The 16,755-nt window shown below is 32.8% G+C and overlaps 1 protein-coding gene across 5 annotated transcripts in view; it reads left to right on the forward strand.

The window, feature by feature from the left end:
* Positions 1-16,755, forward strand: part of PCDH7 (protocadherin 7) — a 278,809-nt gene that overhangs the window by 132,686 nt on the left and 129,368 nt on the right. The window lies entirely within an intron of this gene.

Genomic DNA, 16,755 nt, shown 5'->3' on the forward strand with positions numbered 1-16,755 from the left:
CCATCTTTTGTTCATGAGTTTCTTAGGAAATTTCCCAGAATGTAATATGTACATCAGCAAAAGAAAGTAGAATTTACAAACCCTACTTTAGAGAATTCCCTTTTCCCCTAAGTGTTATATAGACTGTTTTCAAAATAACACTGAGTGTCAAGTCCATTCTTCGTTATTTAGCAAAGAAGAACATTACTTTCCTTTTCTTCACACTTTATTTTGTACAATACTAATAGAACATCTCATTTAAATTCAGGGTCTATTTATCTAGAAGGGAAAAGCCCTAAATCCTTCCTTTCTATAGTAATTCTATAGCTACTACAAAATAAAGTTAATTTAAATTTCAGTGTTTCTTTTCCTTTCTATCTAAAACTATTTAGGATTTTTAAAAATCTTTTCATTTTTAGATGAATTGCTTAAAACCTGAATGTCTTACTGTTCTCCACTTGAATCTAAATTTTATGAAGTCAGACTTTGACTTCATTGTCTTTGTTTTTGCCCATAAGCAATAAAATAAATTATTGTATGTCGAAGTGTATAGATTTTTGATAATCAATGGAATAATGCATTTGCTAGTCCCTTTGGAATTGGTGAGTATATGCAAGAAAGGTAGTATTTTCTGTTACAGAATGAACAGGTTAGTTCAGCTAAGTGCATGTTTTAGTTTTTCAAAGATTACAGCACTGGATAATTATTTGTTTTATTCTTTCATGAAATAAACATGTTGACCCAATAAAATATATTATTCTCCATGGTAAGATATTACTGAATCTAGTATATATGACTGAGGAATGGCTATAGCAGTTTACATATGCATATAGTGCATATCCCAACAAATGACTAATTGAACAATAAGGAAAATGGTATTATTCATTTAAAAAGAAGTAATCTTACATTATGTATGTGTATGCATGTGTCTGTATATTCTCCTCAGTTGTTTATGTGGATTTACATTTAATTTTTCTGCGTGTGTAGTAGGGATGAAATTGAGAGCAGTATTACTAGAACAATTTCAGAAAAAAGTTTCTAGACTTTGTACCTAAATTAGCACAATTGTTTTACTGTTTTGTAGTGAGGTTTTGCGGTTAAGATAATGAAACTAAACAATATGCTAATTCCCCTGGACACATAGTAGATTGCTACTGCAGTAGATGGCTAGATATCACACTCCTAGTTCAGAGAGCATACTAACATGGAGTATTCTTCCACCATACTGGGAGAACTCTAGAGCCACAACTAAGTATAATTTTTAATATGTTCAGTAGCCAGTGAAAATCTTCACACTTACTGAAATGTAACTGAAAATGAAGAGTGCTTGAATGGTGTGAAAAATTCAAGCAAAACAGTTTATTTAGGTATTTGTGTTGATGCGAAAACTGGCATTGCATTCTAATAATTAAGGTATCTCAGACATTACTTTGATTTTTATATTTGTTAGGATGAATTTTTGGATTCAGTTTTAAAAATAGAATCGTATAGATAGAATAGATAGAAGCATAGAGTTGGATGAATTTATTATTCTGTGAATAAGTGAATGAAAACAAAACCACCCTGAAAAAGAAATGGTGTGGCAGGACATGCATACAGTAATCAGGATTTTCTTCTTTATAAAATCTTGAACTGAGACCTTTGAAAGGTGGGTAACATTGTGATGAAAATTATGTTTTACAGACTTTTGGATTTTGCTGTCACATTTTAAAACAAGATTTCCACAGTGGCATGTCATCTGCCTCCAGAAATTTTTGTTAACATTAATCTATAAATAACGACAGAACAGGATAGGATGTACTTTTGTTCTTTCATATAAGAAATATCTAACATTTAAGTGAGAGTTTTCTGTGATCTAGGTCCACTTGTATTTTAACTATTTTAAGTACAACTGTATTGTTCAAATTCTGATAATGTAATCTTCAACATTAATGGATCATTCTGACAGAAATAGAATTGGAATTGAAATCTGTCAAGTGTTCATTTATCACATTTAATTGGAATCTAGGTAGTCTGCAGTGTTTAGCTTAGTTAAGTTTTAATCAGAATTTATACTGGATTTTCATGCAGGTTTTCCATGGAAACAGCACTTTGGAAGAAATCTTATTAATTGTTATTACTTCAAATATTTAACATTTAATTTCAGTTGGTGTAAAATAATGCGTTTAGAACTAATTGCTTTGAATTTCCTTTCATTTTAAAGTTTGAAATGGTAATTTTCAACATTACACTAAACCCACTCACACATTTGGTACTCTTTGCAAGGAAAGCAAGCAATTTTATGGTTAAGGCTGTAAGAATAAGAAGGTTGAGTTCACAGGGAAAGTAAATAGGAAATTCAGCTTTCTATTTGCTGGGGAGAGGTCTCTTTCTATTTTCTCAGGTGAGGATAAAATGCTAGAAAGAAAAAAAAGGGTTCTTTTTCTTAGAATGTGATGTACATTACCTAGCAGCCTACATGACTGTCAGATGTAGACTGAAGTTTTGTTCTGATGATTAGCTGTGGCATCAGATGCAGGAGAAAAAAATGAAGGGAAAAAAAAAGGAAATGTTAGCAGATTGACTGTGAAATTCAGTATGCAAAGATCTTTTTAATTAGTAAAATCTGCAGAACCAGAAGTAACTTCTGAGTTAATTTATCCCCTGTCCTTGGAGCTTTCCTTACAAGGAAATTCTGCTCATATGTGCAGCCTTCTCTAATTTGCTGTTAGAATTGCACTGTCTTAAAGTAAATTGCACAATAATTTTCTCTAGAACATTTTTATTGCATTTGTATTTGTTTATCAAGGGTAAAGACATTACTGTGGTAAATAAGTTTCCTGCTTTTTCAATCATTTCCTTCTGGTTTTTGGCAATGCCTATTACCACATATCTGTCATGGTTCAGCCCCACCCTGGCTTGATTAGCAGCTAAACACAAGCAGTTTTGTCCCAATTCCTCCCTCTTCACCACCCCCCAGGGAAAGGGAAAAGGGAAAATGAGAGAGAGACTTGTGTGTTGGAAACTAAAGCTAAAATAGCTTTAATGACAGAATAAAAATAAGAGGAGACTCAGAGGAAATTTTTTTAAAGAAACAAAAAGTGTGGCAGATGCTTCCACTTATCCTCCTGACTTTAGCAGTTAATAATCTGCATGTGCTTTAAATTAAGATTTTTTCAATCATATTAATAATACTAAATAATGTAATTTGCCACAAGTCATTAACCTTCTTTAGATTGCTGTCTTAAAGCATATCTTTCAACAAGAAATTGTTCTGAAGGCTATCAGAATTATTTTATTTTTATTTGCTTTGTTTCTCTTCCTTAATGGTTTTAGTGATTGTTCATTTTTATCACTATGAGAAAGAGCATAGGAGTATTCAACTCTACTTTTTAAATACTGTGGATTGTTATGTTTTCTTATCATTTATCTTTCCTCTGAGCTTTAAATATATTCCTAGGTTTTTCAGTCTTTGGCTATCACATACCTGTTATTTTTTCTCTTTCTGTGGACTTTTATATCTTCTAATAGAAGGGGATATCTGGAGATGTATTCTCACCTTTTGAAGAATGGACAATACAGCAATTTTGTATTAATTCCTATATTATTAATTATACATACAATCTCTAAGCAAAGCTTTTCACTGTTCTGTTTCATGTCCACACACCTGATTCTTCAGGTCTCTCTCATGTTTCTTGCAGCCTTCCTAGAAATATTTCATTATATTCATTTTTTTTCCAGATTTCTATATACTTACTATTAATTTATACAGGCAGTGGCCTAATCGGTTTTGTTTTGGTTTTTATAATTTAGAGTAGAGTGCCTACAGCAGTGAAACTGAAACACTATAGATTTTGGCTCCCATGTTCTTCCCTGCAGATTTGTTTCCATGCAGTCAAAATTAGACTGTTTGCCACACCTCAGACCCCTGTGTTAAAGCTAGCTCAGGTATTCCTGCATGAACACAACTTCGGTCTGTAGTAGAATATTTTAAGTTAGCCCATGTTTCAGTATCAAATATGTAAGGGTTGGAGAACATAGTCATCTCTGTGAAAGAAGGAGGATAAGGGAAAGTTTTACAGCTTCCATTTTTACAGGGGGACATGGAGTAAAGAAAGATTAAGTGACGTGTCTGAAGTTACAGAGAGAGTAAGGGGCATAGCTTGAAAAGGAGCTTAGAATTTCTGTGATTCAGTTAAAAGGCAAGGAAGAGAAGTGCATTACCTTAGTCCATATAGTCTGATAATGTGCTATGTTCTCAATGACAATTTCAGATTTAGACCATGTCTCCAAGTTCCACTGTCAATATAGAGAAAAGGTTCATAGTATGTGAAGAGATGACTTGAAAATCTTATTTTGACAATTAATAAATGTAATTAATTTTATCTCTAGGAGCATTCTTTCATTTACTTGGAAGACAGATTATTAATCTGTCTTCTGGACCAAAATGTTAATAAAATTAAGGAAAGAATCCATTAGTTTACAGAATTCATTTCCCTTTACCTTTTTTGCAGTGCAAATAACGCAGGATAATGTTCTTGAAGACTTAACTATCCTTGTTGTAAACATTGCAAACCAGACATCAATTGACTTATTGCATAGAATTACTGTACTTTTGCCATTCCATTATTTTCCACTGTTCCGTTCTCTTGAATTCTGGTCCTAAAATTGCATGTGAATAATTTTATTTTTTTTTCGAAACTGTGTCCTGAAAATGCTAATGTAAGTAGTCCATCTGAGAGGTTGAGTAAAGGGTTTCAGTGTAGTGATTATATGTTAACAGTTCCTTTATTGGTTTGTTTCTTTCAAATAGTGCTACATCCACTTTTTCTTAAATATTACCCTGTGTGCCTCAACCCAAAATAATAGCATGTGCTGCACAAATTAGTGTATTATATATGCATAAGAATTCTTATCCTTATTTCTGATAAATTCTAACGTATAATTAGGCATGGAATAAACTCTGGATTATGTAAACACTGCAAAATATATGGGTAATGTTTTGGAACACATACACATTCAGTGATAATTATGTCTTGAACCAGTTCGTTTTGAGAATAGATTATTCTGATAAAATTTGTAAAAAGACATTTTATAAGAGGAAAAAGCCCCTGCAGTTTCTAAGACAGAAGGCACACTGTGCAGGGATCCCTGTTATACTAATGTATTCTTATGTAAGGCATTGAACCTGGGAAGAACATTGTCTGTTTTCCTCTTTGAGTTTTTTTCCTTTTTAGTTTTTTTCCATGTTTCTTTAGATGACCTTACCCCATATGTCTGTACATTTCTTCAGAAAAGGAATATGTGGTTTACTAATTATACACACAGTAATACTTTAAGTTTCAAAATTATATGGTATTTGTTCTTGAAGAGTTATTTGCATTTTGAAGTGATTTTTATATATATACTTACAATAGAAAGGGGGGAAGTATATTTTGATTGTTAGAAATTTCTAGTGCTGGAACACATTTTTACATGTATTTTTACTTTACTAGGTTAATAACGTACTACAGAATGAACAGTTGTTTAAGGTTGTGTGTTATATGACATTTCACTAAGGCTTATTGAATCTTATCTTCTATTTTATCTTTACTTTATACTTCAAATGCATAATGCAAAGGAAAGGACCAAATGCAGGCCAACTGTGACTAGAAATGACTCACTGAAACTGCCAGAATAGTATATTGTTTATGTCCTCTCTCCTTACTTTTTCTTTTCCACAACTGTCCAGAGAAATACTAACAATTCCTGTGTGCTATCCATTCAGGTAATATACCTGAGTATCACGGTGATTTGTGTTCATTTTGATCAGGATTTTGACTGCACAGAGAACGTATGTTTGCGTCTGCTGGAATCAAAGAAGGAATGCATATTTCTGTACTGGAAATCCATCCCTACACACTGATAGGAAAGATAACAAATTTTTCTGCACTCTTCTGATTTTCTGTCTATCATTGCTATTTCTCTTGCCGTTCTCTGTTGCTTTCCCATTGAATTTGCTCTGGTTCCTTTTGTGTTTCAAAACGAAGTATAGTGTATGGGTCTTTTTTTTTTTTTTTTTTTAATTTAAGCTATATTACAAGAGTGATTCCTCCACTCCTGATTTCAGAATCCTGCTCTTAAAAAGAAAATACATACCGAAATAATTGTTCACCACTCTTAAAAGCAGTATATTAATATCAAGAAAACTCGAACAGCTTTTTACCAAAACTTAACTTTCTTTTATTACATTTAAAAGAAAGTTCATATTTACCTTCCATCAGTTTTTAATCAATAGTTAAAAAATGGAGGAAGACTTTGGATTCTCAGAGAATGATCCCTGCAGTTATATATGTTAGGATGAAGCAGTGATATGTGCATGTGGGTGTGCACACATGTACACATCTTGGTGAATCAGTTCTTACTGCAAATACTCATGAGACCTAGACAGCTGCACTTACATAACCTGCCTTATCTATGAATTTCAAATCAATTCACTGAGGTGGATATGAAAGTACATACTGAACTGAAAAATGGAGAACTAAATCATCAGAAGGTGAAATGGTATGTCCAGTGTCATGCTACGAATTGAACTTTCATCTGGTAATTGACTCAAACACTACCCATGCCTCACAAAATAATAATTTGGACACCAACATCTCGTTTGCAGTCAAATTGATGAGGAGTTTGCTACTGACTTAGTGGAGTTAGGCTTTTGTCCAAATCTGCCGTGCCAGCTGCTAGCTCAGGCTGCCTCCCACTGATGCAGACTGCAGAACTTTCTTTGATACTGTCAGAGTTCTGAATGTAGACAGAGGACAAAATACATTCCAAAATTTAAAGACTTGTGGAAGAAGAGACATCTGGTTTATGAATGGAATATTTAGCGACCTTTGCATCCAAAGCAGCCTCTTTCCTGGAGAAAGTCTAATGCAGATAGTCAATGAAAATTTATTTTCCCTCAGTTCAAGAGGACCCCTTTCAGCATGCTGTGTTTTCCCAGTTCTCTACTTGTATTTAATGACAATTTCTTCAGTTTCCTCGACACCATTAGATCTTTCCATCCCTTCTAATTTTCAACTATAATGAAGATCCCAAAGAAGTCCTTTATAGGAGTATTTCTTCTTCAATTAAGTGAAAAATACATTTTGTTCTCTATTGCTGGTGCCAAAGTACTATTCTATCTATTTATTTACTTAATATTCATTACAGAAAATGTCGATATTTTATTATATACTGCCACTATATAATACATAATCTCACTATTGTCTTTCTCACATAAGTTAAATAGCTTTAGATTTATGGAGTAGTGTTTCCTATATGAAAAAAAAAAGACTGATGAAATTAAGTGAATATGCTGTATCTTTTCCTTGAGACAATTTTTAAAAATATGAATTATTAAAAATATGAATTACTGATTTAGAACAAAAATCTGACTCTATTTTAAAAATGTTGTTCTTGGTCTGAAGGCACCAGAGCATGTCTAATTGGCCACACAGTTGACCATAAATAAATGAAAAAATATTTGTTTTTAAAAATCTGGAAACAAATTAAAATCTCAAGCATATTAAACTGGCATGTGCCACTCTAGGTCATAAACAAAAATTTGAATGTTAACTACCCTTGTTATATGAATACTTTGAGTAGAAGCAGAGTGCAAGTACACAAGTATCCCCAGAGGTGTTCAAGGCCAGGTTGGGTGGGGTCTTGGGGAGCCTGATCTAGCGGGATGTCCCTGCCCATGGCAGGGGGATGGAACTGGATGATCCTTAAGGTCCCCTCCAACCCAAACTATTCTATGATTCTATGATTCTATGATTCTGTACAGAACAGATAGGTATTACTCCAAATCATTGATGTATACACTAGTTTCATAAGTTGCTGCATTTTAATATGTAAGTGAACTCACTTCTTACAGTGTCTTTTTAAAATAATGTAGTCTGTAATAAGGCTTTTTGAAATGTTCACTGTGTCAAAACATAAGAGAACATATAAAAGAGATAAATACTTAATCTTGCATTTCTTTTTACATCCCAAACTGCAATTTTACATTTCTTCTCAGCCTGTAACTTATCTAAGCAACTAAAAAAATGTTTCCTAAAGGCAATACTTTTTTTACCTGCTGTTGTGCGAAGTCAGAGTTAGAATAGCAAATATACTTATCTATTTGCTACTTACTTTAATTCTTCAAGTCTGATCATAATGTTGAAAGGTTAATGGTCCTGGCACTATTCCTGTGTGCCAGCCTTGTATGCATCCCATTTACAAAAAAACAACCAATGTATAGAATCTGATCAAAGATCATTTGGTGTGCAGGGAAGAATTATGCTGAGCAGATTGTTTAATCTTCCAGGTTCTCTCCTGTATATCAAAAGTTTGTGGCTTAGATTTTCTGAGCCACATACAGTGAATTGAATAAACTTTATGGGTTAAATACACAATTTTGTCCAGTTTCTATAAGGGTGAATTCAACTATTAATATCTCTTTCATAGCAAGGTTAAGTGATTGTGTGTCCCATTAGTCTTGGATTGGAAAAAGGACAAACAAACTTGCTAGACTGGTGCCAGTAGATACACAATTTTGAATAAGAATTTTTTTGTTTATATCCATAATGATCTTTGCTGGAGGTAATTTTTTCTGTTATTATTTCATTTCCTAAGAAGAGCAAGTAATTTACACAGGAAAACAGCAATAAATAAGGTCTGACAAACAAAGAATGAAAGGAAGTGTGTGTATTTCTTATGTTTTTTAACAAATATTAATGTCAGTTTAGTATGCCAAAATCTGCAGGTTATTTAAAGGAATTAGAAGGCCCAGTATAATATATGGCATCTTTTTTTTTTATAGGAGATTTTCTTCCACAGAAAAGTAACAATTTCTTTAACAACCAGAGGATTTCAAGGCCAGCATAGTATAACTTCAGACTTAAAAGTATTTTGGGATATTATTATTGCATCACTTCTATATGCTTTTTTCCCTCAGCAGCAAGATGAAAATGTCATTGTCAAATGGTTGAATACTTATAGTAGTAATCACGGTATATACTAGAATAAGACAAATGTTAGAATTTTTAACAAATAATGCCAATTTATTCATATGATAATTTAAAGAAAGTTCCAGAGGAGGCTGATTTTTTGGTCAAGGAACAATAACAACAAAACTCCTGCCAACAACAAAAACAGTTTTTAGGCTCCAACATAGTTTTTATGCATAGATAAAAGCAAAAGCAAAGTCAATGTCAACATTTATTAAGTGAGAAAAAATATTCTAGCAATCTGCTTTTTATAAAGGTTGGGCTTTTGGTTTTTTTTTGTTTGTTTGTTTTTCTTTTACTTCAGACTGGAATTCTAATAATGTTAATTTCAAACCTTATATCATTCACTGTAAACTTGAAAGATGCTATTAGAAATAAATTTGCCTTAATTATTATAATTAAGAAAGCTATCCATTCTTATACCTCTTTCAAGAATTATGGAAAGGACAAACAAATCTCTTATTAAATAATAATAAAAAATATATTTTTGCTACGTTATTCAAATCTGTGCTTCTTTCTACCATATAAAATAATTGAAACTATGTCATGAGTGTAAATTTCTTTTTGTATGATAGAAGAAATAAATTTTAAAGATAGGGAAGGGAGAATAGTATTGATGGAGTTTATTTTGATGGTTGTGTGCTCTCTTGTGTGCTCTCTTGCAACCAAATATGCCCATACCAGCTTTCTCAACTTGCTTGTCTTAACCTGTTTTTTTCTCTATCTAAGGAACAAAGCAACCTTAAAGAGCCCTGCAGGGGCAATTGTTCCGTTACTGTGCATCTGCATTATTTCATCAACAATGGAAGTAAAATCAAAATGCATTATATCTAAAATTGCATGTAAACAAGACATAGGATAAGCTTGCAGCAAAGTGTTTGGGTTTTTTTTCCTACAGTTTATGGCAGAGTAGCTTTCTTGATGCAATGATTTTCTTGCCTATTTTCTGAGGTTGTAATAATGCTATAAAGGCCACTGGAGTCCAAAGAGGGAATCTTGGGAAAAGGCTTTTTGAATTAAATCTCAGGAAACCAGGAAGTTTGTAGTACTTGTATCTTCAAACTGTTTCAGCTGCATGGTAGATTATTGTCTTAGGCATGTTTATTTTGCAAAAAATTAATTTGTATTGTCTTCTCAGAGGAATATCTGTGTCTCTTCTTGGGGCAGTGCAATGACATTTACATTGTCATTTACATCTGTCAGTGGAATCTGACAGTGGAAGCTTTTATTACAAAGTGAAGGCTGAGAGATCTTATGTATTTTCGCCTTCCACTAGTGTTAACTAATAACAGAAACTTCTGCTTTTTACGTGGAAAATAGAAACCTTTTTGTTTTCTTTAACAGACTATTTGACAAATAAACTTAAGGATGTATCGTATGATTTTATTAATAGCTTTCAATGTTTAATTCCATTAACAGTGGTCATTGTATCCTGCTTCTGAATTACATAATTTGGTCTAGCATTCTTTTCATATTCTGCCATGTATTGCAATAATAATACAGTCATTATTGAGATACACTACTAGATTTAGCGGCTCTGGAAATGTATTTATTTCTACTGTCTTGTAGACAAAACAAAGAGCGATAGTTCAAGTACATGATAGGGCAACAAAATAGTTAACTTCAGGTTTTTTCTAAGTTTCTTGTGGTTTTGTGTCTGGGGGGTGTTAATCAGGCAAAAGAGGAGTAACCATGAGTGACATTATTACAAATGCTGAGTTTTAAAATTCAGTTGAAGTATTTTAATTGTGTTTGAGGATGTCTGATTTAACATGCCACAACATGACTAAGTTACTCTTAATGCACTTTCTTTATTCAGTTAATATGTTTTTTGGGGAAAAAAGTAGGAAAACATAGTTAAAATAAAATCTGCTTAAACATATGTAGAAAAAGTTTTCATTTTTACTGAAATTTTCTGACAGTATGGTGATAGAAATTTTGTTATAACATGTAAAGCATATAAGAAAATATATTAAAGTGTCCTGGAACACTGAAATAATAGTTATTGATCCACTTGATAGTATGCAAGAAACCTGGAGAGTATAACTCACAAGTCATATGGAACCAGCACGTATGACTCACATGCTTCCTGAGATCCTTTAATCAACATGTTCATGTACAGAAGTACAATGAACTGGCAGAAGAAAAAAAACAGCATGGACTTTGGTTCTACTCTTAGCATGCTCTGGCCAGCACTCTCAAATTTCATCAGTTAGCATAGACGTGAAAGGAAAACAGGCTTTAGTAACTTTGACAGTATATATTATCCTTTTTATTCAGAAGCGAGTGTAAAATAATCTGTTCTGCCCATAACTCTGTACCTGGATGACAACAAAAGTGGAGGAGAAAGGGTGATAGAAAAAAAAAGAAACAAATTTTCCTTTTTAGCAACATGTCTTTGTGTCTTTTTTTTTTTGTTCAGAGGAATTCAACAACAGTGTGCAAAGGGCTTGAGTAGAATTGATTTTGTCCCCTGCCCCCTTTTTTTCCCTCCTGTACTGCAGATGACCATATCTGCAGAATTAAGCTTTCAGAAATAACAATGGCATAAGAAGCTGTCTGTTGGACAAACCCTGATGAAGCAAAATAGTCCGAGAGTCAAAGAAAGAGGAGTAGATACAAGATTTTATAAATGGCAATACAGAGAACAGGATCCATACTGCCACAGTGCACCATTCCTAACAAAGGATGTTCCTTAGAGGCGTAGCTCACTTACCAGGAGCATAAATAGGGAAACCTGGGACACAGTCAGATTTAAGCTCACAAATGGTAGTGGAAGAATGCAGAAAAATTCAAGATGCCCCCAAAGGTTCAGATAAGTGAATATTTGTCTCTTACTTTTCTCTTCGAAACGAAACAATTGCCTTTAGCTTTTACCAGGTAGTGTCCCACATGCTATTACTCATGCTATGAATTTTAAGTGGAAAAAACATTCTGGAATAAAAAGACCTTATCCTGAGGTTTCTTGTTAAATTTTATATTAACTGAAGAATTTATAAGGAAGTTATAAAATATTTTCTCTAACACAGTCCTTCTCTGTCTTTTACTGTTGTTTTCACACATGTAACTAACTTTTAGAAGGTACTTTTTCAGAAGGGCCTAAGTAAACAGACTGTACTGACAAGACAAATTTGTTTATTGCTGTGGCAATAAATAGTAAAAGAATTGAATCGAGCCTAGGTCCGGTGTGATGGAAAGTCATTACTCTAAGGTGGCAGTTAAATAGCTTGTATAAAATGACTTAGCACTTGGAGAATATTATGTACTGGAGAGGTGCTTATGGCCCCCAAACCATTAACTAGCATCTTGCTTGAGACTGTCAGCTAGGGAAAGAGGATAGCTAAAAACATCTAAGGAAAAAGGATCTGATATCATGTCCATTAGTCTTTAAATCTCAATGGCTGCCAAATGCTACTGTCTTGGCTGGCTTTATATCATGGCACTTCCCATCAGCACTAGGTTTAAGTGGGAAAAGAAAATCCACTTAGGACTGAATTTCAACAATCTATTAAGATAGTTTTACTAAACTATTACAGAATAGTAGTGAGGTAGACTAGTCAGGGCATACACTTCAAAGCAGAATTGGTCCCTATTTTCCTATATTTATATTAACATAATTTTAAATGTTCTTCAGTGAAGGGGCTCCTTCAAGTTCAGATTATCCCAAAATAATGAGGTTTTATAATGCTGCTATAGTTTTAAAATGGTAACTGTTGCCTACTGGAAAGTAATGGCACTTTATGGAGGTGGAAGTTTGGAGCGTTTGCATTCTGTTAGCTGAAAAAAAATTTGGTTGTTCTTTGCCAAGAAAGCATGGAAAATAGGATGGAATAAACAATTATTTTTTTACTAGTCTCAAAATTTTCAACCAATTCTGCTCTCCTGCAAAAAGGAAATTTTTTCCTAGATTTTACCATGTTGGTTCACAAATATCTTTTGAAATGATCCTGTGCTGTGATTTTCCCAGTGCCTTGGCAACCTCTTTGATAAACAATCCTGTTTGTTCCAATTATATAAATACACGTATATATGCATATAAATGTACACAACATAGTTTCCAAAAAGATCTGGAGAGAACAATCACACATGAAACTCCATTAAAAGTGCCTTTTAAAATGTTTTTGTTGTGCTCACTGGCATATTCTTGGAGAGCAGAGAATCCCTATAATATGCCTCATACTATGGTCTCAAAATCTCCAATGTCTTAAACATTGAAAAGGCTTTCTGGGATTTAACTGCACTGTCTCCTTCACTACTGATCCCGAAAGTAGTATTCATTTAGAATAATGTAACCGTAAACTCATATAGGCAGTCTATATCTTATTCTTACCTTTCCACATCCCACACAGGACCAAAATTTTCTTAACATGATACAATAGTCACTTCTTTTTCCACAGGAACTTTAGTTTGCTTAAGGGATAAAGTATTTAAGCGTGCAGCATTTGTAGGATTCAGCTGTGAGGAGATAGATTAAAACTTCATCCACACTACTATAGCAAATGTGCAAAGAAAGGAATTACAACCATTAGAAATAGCTAATTATAGTTCTGTAGTTCCCTGTATTTTGCAACTGCTCTTCACCTAATGCTTTATACTGAGACATAGTTAAAACTCTGCAAGTAGAATATATTTAATCAGGCAAGCCATTATTTATGGGTGGCAAATGACTAGGGTTTAGGTAATGTTATCAATGGAGAAATAGACTTGTAGGAAATACCTAACTCTGATATGTTTTATACTTATTTGGTTACAGACACTTTGGACCAAATGCCAACTGTTGTGCTAGAATGTATTGTTGAAATTCTACAGGTCTTGAGCTGATCGCATATTTATTGGAATAGAAATGTCAGAATTCGTGGAAAGCCTCCATAAAAATACCAAGCACACAATAGATAGACCTCAAATTAACTTATAAACATATAGAAATTCATTATTTTTATTTACCTTCATATATTTTCATATTTATTTTCTGTGCTTCATTCCTAAAACCTGAAGGCCAGATATTTGTGTGTGCCTGTTTCTCATAACTATGATTTTTGCACAATAAAAAAATTTCACAAACTCACAGTTCTGTACGTGACACAAGACACTCCTTTGGGAAGCAAAGAAGAAAAATCTGTAGCTCGTTGAGATTTTTAGTAAATATAATGATATTTAGATATTTTCTTGCTATAAAATAATGTCATGTGCCTGTTGCAAAAGACCACTTACATTTTTCTAATTCCATCAGTCTTAGCTATGTATATAGTCAGGTCTGAAATAGTGAGACTTTTTGTTTCTTAGCATTATATAAAATGCTGCTGATCTTGAGAGTTATGCTGTTTTGTATCATGGAAAATCTGGCAAAATATGCAATGTCTGTGCTTTTCAGGCCTCTGATCACTGAGATACAACCTGAAAAGAATGACAAATATTAAGATACTTTCAAAAAATTTGTTAAGAAAAACTTTCATTCAGTTGGTAGGGGAACCATTAATCAGTGATTAATCAGCAATTCAGGTAAACAAATACTAATCTTTGTAGGGGATGCAGTTGCATCGTGCTGCATCAGCAAGAAATAAGCCTGAGTCCAAGAGTTCATTTCACGGTATGGATGGGAATAGATACTGGGAGCTGGAGAGTCTAGGTTCTACTTTCAGCTCTGCCACAGTCAGTGTGATACAATGAAAATAAAAGGTTAATTATAAAACCCATGCAAAATCTATTTAATAAAATTAATAGGATGTCCTTCCTAAAGATCTGTGAGCTTCTCAATGCGAAAGCTGCTGATAATTGCAACTTTCAGGTATATTCCTTCCAAGTCAGTTTGATAAAGAATGTCTGTATTCAATGTGTTTTCTAAGCACATAATTGTCAAAAGAAAAAAAAAAAAAACTTAAGAGAAAGGATATATAGTATCTTGATATGGGTCCATACATTCCTTTTCCTGAATAAATATTTTCCCTCAGAGACAAGAAACACATTAAATAAATTAAGCATCTCCTATTGATTTCAGAGTTGAATTGGCAATGCCCATTTCAGATGAAGTTATTCTGACACTTTCCAAACCCTGATGGTATTTTTTTCCTCAAGAGGGTCTTTATTGTTGACAAGTATTATCTAGGGCAGGAGGAGGAAGTTTATAAAGCTTCCACTACTCTAGCAGCATTCCTGAAAAGTCTTTCCTTTCTTAACCCTGAAGTTTCATGCAGTACAGTAGTTTTCAGGAAAATTTGGATAAGTGCTTGTGTTTGAGTTACTCAAAAAAAATAATCTGTTGAATAATAACTTACTTTTAGTGTTATATACAGGAGTACTATTGCTAGTAGTGTAATGCAGGTTCTTTTGCTGAAAGATTTAGTAGGCTTAAGGAATAATTACCCTAACACTGTAATTGAGACAATGTTAAATCACCCTTATAGGTGCTTTAAAATATTTTTTTGAAGATTTCTGATTAAAGTGGACATCTGTTCTCTGATAGTGTTGGAGTTCAAAGAAGAAGGAGTCCCATTATTGAAGATGTGCATTAGTGAAAATTCGTCAGTGTTTCAGAAAAGCAGATTTGTATTTCAGTTCGGGTTTTTGATAAGTTTAAAGATCTTATGTCTTCTGCATACCTTTCAGAAACATATTAGCCAACATAGCTGTAGCTTTTTAATTTTTATAATTGTCATAAGAAATAAAGAAACTTGCAGCAGATAATTATATGACAACAGTATAACCACTACTGTGAAAATGACTTAAACAGAAATAACTTTCCAGCATTAATTATAATAAATGAGATTGTTTAGCTCGAGAGAATGAAAAGGGCATTTTATATTCGTACAAGGATTACACTTAATGTTTTTTCTACATTTTAAAGTGTCATAAATCTAGCATTTTACATTATTTATGTTACATTCAATTAAAGGTGAAGTTCAACTAGCTAAGGATAATCATAATCTAACAAAGAAGAAAAAAATCATTATATGCTTTGTTATGCAGTCTTTAAAAGAAAATGGATTTTAATGATTTCAAGCACATAGATACTTTGGTGCACACTGCAGTGTTTTTCTGTTCTATCTGTTGTACTGAATTAGAATAGTTTGTTTTCCTTGAGTAGAGCATCTTTACCACGAATCTCTCTATCATTATTTAGTTGTTTATGCAACTGCTTATAGGATCATAGTCCTGGTGAAAGAATTAAAAATGTTTTCATATAGATGAAAACTCACTTATGCTTCTGCATTTTTATTTCTTTAAAATTCTAGCTTACAAGAACTTACTACCCTCAAGGTAATATCTTTTAAATCCTTCAGTAAAGGCAGCAAAAAAGAAAAAAAACAAAGAAAAGAAGTAAAAGAAAAAAAAAAAAACAACAAACCCACCTTTCTTTACAATGAACCAGAATTCTTAGGCTATACCAGGTGATACTTCTAAAAGTGGAAGGTTTATTTGTTTGATTTTTTTTTTCTTAAAAAATTTATAGAAATTTTGTTTTAGTCAAAATGATTTAAATAATTTGTTTCTCTGGAACTGAATTCTGTGTATGAAAAAGCTAATTCCTCCTTCATATTGCAGGCAATAATAATATACAGTATAGATTTTTATAATCTTATCTTGCTTGAGTACACATATTGCTGAGGTTTTAAGACTTTACTATCCTTTCTTTTTTTCTCTCTTACGTTATTTCACTACTAAAGTGGATTTCACTTTCTATTTTTGACAAATGACATAATTCTTGCCATTGACTTTGCAGTGCATAATTACTTTTTAAAATATTTTTTGTTGTTTTCCTTCATTTAAATATTTTTTTTTAAAATGA

Source organism: Cuculus canorus, chromosome 4 (assembly GCF_017976375.1).
Source record: "Cuculus canorus isolate bCucCan1 chromosome 4, bCucCan1.pri, whole genome shotgun sequence".
NCBI classification, from domain to species: Eukaryota; Metazoa; Chordata; class Aves; order Cuculiformes; family Cuculidae; genus Cuculus; species Cuculus canorus.